Raw genomic sequence first — 8,097 nt, forward strand, 5'->3', positions numbered from 1 at the left:
AAGGGGTGTCTCTTTCTTTAATACGTCATCCTTTCTCAAACCAACCCAGACCTTGGCCTCTGCTACCCCAGGGAAAGGGAAGTATAGCTTAAATGGGAGGAAAAATAAAGGAAGCTCTTTCTTTTCCCTCTTCTCTTCTTTTTTTCTTCTTTTCTTTTTCTCTTCTATTCTTTTAAATTTAACAGGCCTCAGATCCTGGCATAAACAAAAACATAATAACTCAGGAAGAACACTCAGCAAAAAGTCATCTCCTCTACCCACTCCCCACCCTCCACTACCTCCGGAAAAAGAAGAGTTAAAAATTTTCATGGAGCAAAAAAATCAAAACAGTAGTTGCCTTTGGGTGGGGAGTATGATTAGGAAAGGAAACTTTCTGGGGGCTAGTGATTTTCTGTATTTTGACAGGACTGTAGGTTACACAGGTATGTGAATTTGTCAGGACTTGTCAAGCGTACTTAGACTCTGTCCATTTTGCTGGAACAAGGCTAACATTCCAACTCTGAGATTTTGAGTGGTCAGCCGTGAAAACCTTGGGTCTCTGAGCAAGTCTCCAAAGTTAGGAGAGTGAGTGGTGGAGGATACTACTGGGATCCTGCAAGGCATCTTGTGCTGAAATAGGAAATGCCAATGCAGAAAGAGGGCACAGGCCACCAGGTCACGAGCTCATGAGGATGAGCATCAGAAAGGATCAAATCACACCCTGTTGCTAGGAATGCCAGAATAAACCCGGGCCACTTCCAACCCCATAAAAGCTGTGAGAGTTCCATATCACTCCAACAAGGGGATCTCTTCCATTCTCAGATGGGAATGGTGTCTAAACTACTCCCTCACTAGGTCATTTTAAGGATCAATTGGGATGTTAAATGTGACTACATTTTGCAAAGTGTTTAAGATACTCTGTGTCCCCCTAGGTCTTTTTAAAAAATAGTTTTGAAATTTTAATTGTGGTAAAATACACATAACATAAAATTTTCCATCTTAACCATTTTAAAGTACTCTGTTCAGTAGTGTTTACAGTCACATTTTCTACCAACCTCCAGAATGTTTATTTGCTAAACTGAAACTCTGAAACATGTCCTTAGTCTCTGCTCCCCCTGCCTGACCACCCTTCTACTTCCTACCTCTATGAATTTAACTTCTCTAGATACCTCATATAAGTGCTTCTCATACACTCATACAGTATTTGTAATACATGTATCTCATACCGTATTTGTCTTTTCGTGATTGACTCTTTTCACTCAGCATAAGGTATTCGAGGTTCAATCATGTTGTGGCATGTGTCAGAATTTCCTTCCTTTTTGAGGCAGACATTCTATTGTATGTATACATCACCTTTTCTTTGTTCATTCTTGTATTGATGGACACTTGGATTGCTTCCACCTTTTGACAATTGTGAATAATGCTGCTATGAACATGGATGTACCAGTATGTAGTTGAGATACTGTTTTAAATTGTTTCGGGTGTATACCCAGAATTGGAATTGCTGGATCATAATCTTTTGAAGAACTTCCAGACTGTTATAGTGGCTGCACCATTTTCCATTCCCACTATGAGTGCACAAGAGTTTCAATTTATTCACATCTTTGCCAACACTTGTTATTTTGTTTATGTGTGGTTTTTTTTCTGTAGTAGCCATCTTAATGGATTTGAAGTATGTCTCATTGTGGTTTTGATTTGCATTTCCCTAATAATTAGTGCTGTTGAACATCATTTCATGTAAACATTTCATTGTATAAAATTCCCAAACTTAATTTTTATTTTTTAAAATTTTCTAAATTTTTATTTTATATTGGAGTATAGTTGATTTACAATGCTGTGTTAGTTTCAGGTGTACAGCGAAGTGAATCAGTTTTACATATATCTATTCTTTTTCAGATTGTTTTCCCATTTAGGTTATTACAGAATATTGAGCAGCATTCCTTTGCCAAACTTTAAATACATGTTTTTCTATATAAATAAACAAATGGCTTATTGGCCATTTGTATATCTTCTTTTGGAGAAGGGAATGGCAACCCAGTCCAGTATTCTTGCCTGGAGAATCCCATGGACAGAGGAGCCTGGGAGGCTACAGTCTGTGGAGTTGGAAGAGTCGCACACGACTGAGCGACTAAGCACAGCACATATCTTCTTTAGAGACGTGTCTATTCAAGTCCTTTGCTCATTTAAAAATTGTGTTTGTCTTTTTGTTGTTGCATTCGTCTTTTTGAAACAAGATTGAGTAAGGGAGAAAAGTGCTATGTAGACGTTAGGTATTATACTCTTCATCTTCATCCCAATCTTTTAAAGGCCCTGAGATGCATGTGCTTGTTCTGGAGCACTCCAGAAGACACTGGCTCTTGTTGGCATCCATTGACCTGGCTATGTCTACATTTCCCAGCACCAACCATAGGGAATATCCACATGCACGTTGTGTTTTCTTTCCTTATATATATAACACAAGAAAGTGATTAACAATTTCTGAAACATCCATTTGATGGTCACCAAAAAGGTTGTTTAAAATTGTATAATGATATATATTGAAAATAGCAAGACAATATTATATTTATAATATGATTTCAATTCTGCTCATTTTTATATGAAGAAACACTTTTACACATAGAAAAAAGAAAATGTACTTAAAGTTTGATCATTTTCTACAATGGAGTATATACTTGGATAATCAGAAATATAAAAAGTAAAAAAAGAAAGAAAAATTGAAGAAAGATAAGTGAGAAAGCCAAGTGACCACATATGCAAAAATATAACAAGGGTTAGCAGTTTTAAATCCCTTTTAGAATAAGGCAGGTTAAGAGTGTATGAATGAAAGGATATTAGTGAGTTCGCAAAGTTAATTTATACTATTGAAATTCAACAAACTTTTAAAATTCAGTTATTTATTTGTGGCTGGCTGCTTGGTGCTGCGTGGGCTTTTCTTTAGTTGCAGCGAGCGAGAGCTACTTTCTAGGTGTGGTGCGTGGGTTTCTCATTGTGATGGCTTCTCTTGTTGTGGAGTACAGGCTTTAGAGCTTGTGGGCTCAGTAGTTGTGGCTCCCCAGGCTCTCGAGCACAGACTCAATAGTTGTGGTGCATGGGCTTCGCTGCTCCGAGGCATGTAGGATCTTCCCGGGCCAGGGATCTAACCTGCACCTCCTGCACTGGCAGGCAGATTCTTGACCACTGAGTCACAAGGGAAACCCTGAACTTGATAAAATAGTGAATTCAAACCATTGTTGAGAGGCAGATATGACATTTACCCTTTTCTATGAATTTGCTAGTGCACAGGGAAGGAAAAACTACAGTTTTGCTTGGTAAACTAGTGAGTCACAACAATAGTTATAACGATTGCTAACATTTACTTACTATGGACCAGACATTGTGCTAAATAATATACATGCATACTCTTCAGAAGTGGCTCCAAAATTTCTACATGGGGCAGGTTTAGAATGTAACTTCTTTGGACAACAGGGCTAGGAGACTTGAACTGACATTAGATGGCAGACCCAGTGTATATTTTGAAATTATGGGTTATTTGGGATGGTAATTATGTGTGTGTGGTAATGATGCTCTAAAGTCCCAAGAGAGGCTTGCCAGGTGGTGCTAGTGGTGAAGAACCTGTCTGCTAAAGCAGGAGATGCAAGAGACGTGTGTTCAGTCCCTGGGGCAGGAAGATTCCCTGGAGGAGGAAATGGCAACCCACTCCAGTATTCTTGCCTGGAGAATCTCATGAACAGAGCAGCCTGGTGGGCTACAGTCCATAGTGTCACAAAGAATTGGACACAACTACCAAATTCAGACTTAAATTGAAGAAAGTAGGGAAAACCACACTAGACCATTCAGGTATGACCTAAATCAAATCCCTTATGATTATACAGTGGAAGTGAGAAATAGATTTAAGGGCCTAGCTCTGATAGATAATGTGCCTGATGAACTATGGAATGAGGTTCGTGACATTGTACAGGAGACAGGAATCAAGACCATCCCCATGGAAAAGAAATGCAAAAAAGCAAAATGGCTGTCTGGGGAGGCCTTACAAATAGCTGTGAAAAGAAGAGAAGCGAAAAGCAAAGGAGAAAAGGAAAGATATAAGCATCTGAATGCAAGAAGAGATAAAGCCTTCCTCAGCGATCATGCAAAGAAATAGAGGAAAACAACAGAATGGGAAAGACTAGAGATCTTTTCAAGAAAATCAGAGATACCAAGGGAACATTTCATGCAAAGATGGGCTCAATAAAGGACAGAAATGGTATGGACCTAACAGAAGCAGAAAATATTAAGAAGAGGTGGCAAGAATACACAGAAGAACTGTACAAAAAAGATCTTCACGACCCAGATAATCATGATGGTGTGATCACTGACCTAGAGCCAGACATCCTGGAATGTGAAGTTAAATGGGCCTTAGAAAGCATCACTACAAACAAAGCTAGTAGAGGTGATGGAATTCCAGTTGAGCTATTTCAAATCCTGAAAAATGATGCTGTGAAAGTGCTGCACTCAATATGCCAGCAAATTTGGAAAACTCAGCAGTGGCCACAGGACTGGAAAAGCTCAGTTTTCATTCCAGTCCCCAAGAAAGGCAATGCCAAAGAATGCTCAAACTACCGCACAATTGCACTCATCTCACACGCTAGTAAAGTAATGCTCAAAGTTCCTCAAGCCAGGCTTCAGCAATACGTGAACCGTGAACATCCTGATGTTCAAGCTGGTTTTAGAAAAGGCAGAGGAACCAGAGATCAAATTGCCAACATCCTCTGGATCATGGAAAAAGCAAGAGAGTTCCAGAAAAACATCTATTTCTGCTTTATTGACTATGCCAAAGCCTTTGACTGTGTGGATCACAATAAACTGTGGAAAATTCTGAAAGAGATGGGAATACCAGACCACCTGACCTGCCTCTTGAGATATCTGTATGCAGGTCAGGAAGCAACAGTTAGAACTGGACATGGAACAAGAGACTGGTTCCAAATAGGAAAAGGAATACGTCAAGGCTGTATATTGTCACCCTGTTTATTTAACTTATATGCAGAGTACATCATGAGAAACGCTGGACTGGAAGAAACACAAGCTGGAATCAAGATTGCCGGGAGAAATATCAATAACCTCAGATATGTAGATGACACCACCCTTATGGGAGAAAGTGAAGAGGAATTAAAAAGCCTCTTGATGAAAGTGAAAGTGGAGAGTGAAAAAGTTGGCTTAAAGCTCAACATTCAGAAAACGAAGATCATGGCATCCGGTCCCATCACTTCATGGGAAATAGATGGGGAAACAGTGGAAACAGTGTCAGACTTTATTTTTTCTGGGCTCCAAAATCACTGCAGATGGTGACTGCAGCCATGAAATTAAAAGACGCTTACTCCTTGGAAGGAAAGTTATGTCCAACCTAGATTGCATATTCAAAAGCAGAGACATTCCTTTGCCAACAAAGGTTCGTCTAGTCAAGGCTATGGTTTTTCCTGTGGTCATGTATGGATGTGAGAGTTGGACTGTGAAGAAGGCTGAGCTCCGAAGAATTGATGTTTTTGAACTGTGGTGTTGGAGAAGACTCTTGAGAGTCCCTTGGACTGCAAGGAAATCCAACCAGTCCATTCTGAAGATCAGCCCTGGGATTTCTTTGGAAGGAATGATGCTAAAGCTGAAACTCCAGTACTTTGGCCACCTCATGCAAAGAGTTGACTCATTGGAAAAGACTCTGATGCTGAGAGGGATTGGGGGCAGGAGGAGAAGGGGACGACAGAGGATGAGATGGCTGGATGGCATCACTGACTCGATGGATGTGAGTGAGTGAACTCCGGGAGTTGGTGATGGACAGGGAGGCCTGGCGTGCTGCAATTCATGGGGTCGCAAAGAGTTGGACACAACTGAGCGACTGAACTGAACTGAACTGAACTGAGCTGAAGTGACTTAGCAGACATTCACCAAGCAGGAGACACAGGTTCGATCCCTTGGTCAGGAAGATCCCCTGAAAAAGGAAATAGCAACCACTCCAGTATTCTTGCCTGGAAAATTCCATGGCAGAGAAGCCTTGGGGCTACAGTCCATGGGGTCACAAAAGAGTTGGACACAACTTACCAACTAAACAACAATAACAGAAGTCCCAAGAAGTGACAAATCACCTCTTGGTTCCATCACTGCTGATTTCATTGAATCCACACAACTCTATAAGGTAGATATTGTTATGACCCCCATATTCCACAAGACAAACCTGAGGCTTGGAGAGGTTGATAATTTGTCTAAGGTCTCATAGGTATGAAGTGGCAGAGCCCCATTTGAAGATAAGTTTGTCTGACTCCTAAATCCATGTTCTTTGCTATAGTACTTTACTGATCATTTGTACAAGGGCTAGCCTTGTCCCAAAATTGGTGAATGGATTTTACCTAATCACTGAAAATGGCTCAAATCAGATTTCACAGACATAACGCAGGCACATGCACACACACACACACACACACACCCCTGTTGAACTTCTTAAAACACCCCAGAGGAAACTACTTACTGAATGGAATAAAATACACTACAGTATATTGAAAACAATCCATTCAGTTCAGTTCAGTTCAGTAGCTCAGTTGTGTCTTACTCTTTGTGACCCCATGGACTGCAGCATGCCAGGCCTCCCTTTCACAATACATTTAATGAATTAGACTTTTTTGCTAACTTAATAATTTGTCTTTTGGTTTTTGAGGATGACTTGTCCCATTGCAAATGGGTCAGATTCTTCAGAAGGGCCTCAAGATATATATAATAAAACAGTGTTTAAAAACCAAAGACGTAGACCCATAGTAAACAAGGTGAACACAACCTATTGTGACAAATACAGCTTGAGGTTCAAGGATTAGACACTTGCTCAGAGGTAGAGCTAGTTCCCAAGGGGAATGAATAGGACACTTCTCACTCCAATGCTTTCTAGCTTAGTTGGGCAGTCTTCACTTGTCCTTTAAGATACTGACACTTATTAAATCCATTTACTTAAAAAATTTAAGACTATTAAGGCTATGCTATAAAAATGCATGTTGGTACTGGGAAATTGTTAAGTGAAAAATAAATTACAAAATAATATTAGGATGTGAAACTCTGTTTTGGTAAAATGAATCCCCCAAAGTGTGTTTGTATACATTCATATATAGTCACAGCAAAGTACTAAAAAGACATATACTAAAATGTTAACATTGGCTTTCTCTGAAGAGTGATTTTTATCTTATTACTCTGATTTTTTAATGTGCTTTCAAGTTTTCTGCGTTGAATTTGTTGATTTGCACTTAGGATAAAATGACTTAAAAATGAAAAGCACGGTCACCATACCTACTTTCTAATGTAAATGCTGCAGACTGCAGTACAGTATGCAGTTTTGTAACAAGATAGGAACAGAAATTCAAAAGAAGAAATGAATTCCCTGCTGTGGGACATCAGTGCTAGTGAGAGATCCCGGGGACTGTTGGGGGCTCTGAGAGTGAGAGGCACAGGGGTGCCCTGCATTTGTTAAGTGAAGAATTAAGGGAAAGAAAGAGAAGGGAAGGAGGAAGGAAAGGAAGAAATACAAAGGTCCGAGAAGAGAAGGTGCTAGGAGATGCTGAGAGTTGTTAAATATCATTATTATTTCATTATTTGGCTTCTTTTTTTTCTTTTGGGAGATGGAGGACATGTAATTTTCTGTTGCTCCTAGAACAAATTACTACAAAACTAAGTGCCCTAAAACAACATAGATTTATTCTCTTACAGTTCTGGAGGTCAGGTGTCCAAAAGTGGGTCTCTGGGGCTAAAATGAAAGTGATGGCAGAGTTGTGTTCCTTTTGTAGGCTCTAGGAGAGAATCTCTTCCTTCTCTTTCCAATTCTAGAGACTGTCTCAATTTTATAACACCCTTGAGATTGGACCCACCAGATAATCCTGGATAATCTCCCCATCTCAATATTTTAAAGTCAATTTTATCGCTGAGTCCCTTTTGCCATGCTAGGTAATAAATTCACAGGTTCTAGAAATTAGAATATAGGTATCTTTGGGGTGAGGAAGGGGGTATTATTCCACCTACTGCAGAAGAAAACTGGTATGTTCTACTATCTACCTTGTACGCTGTAAACATAACCTCATCTAAATCTTCAACAAGCCTTGTGAAATATATGCCAGG

The sequence above is a fragment of the Bos indicus x Bos taurus genome, chromosome 16 (assembly GCF_003369695.1).
Source record: "Bos indicus x Bos taurus breed Angus x Brahman F1 hybrid chromosome 16, Bos_hybrid_MaternalHap_v2.0, whole genome shotgun sequence".
In the NCBI taxonomy this organism is placed as follows: domain Eukaryota; kingdom Metazoa; phylum Chordata; class Mammalia; order Artiodactyla; family Bovidae; genus Bos; species Bos indicus x Bos taurus.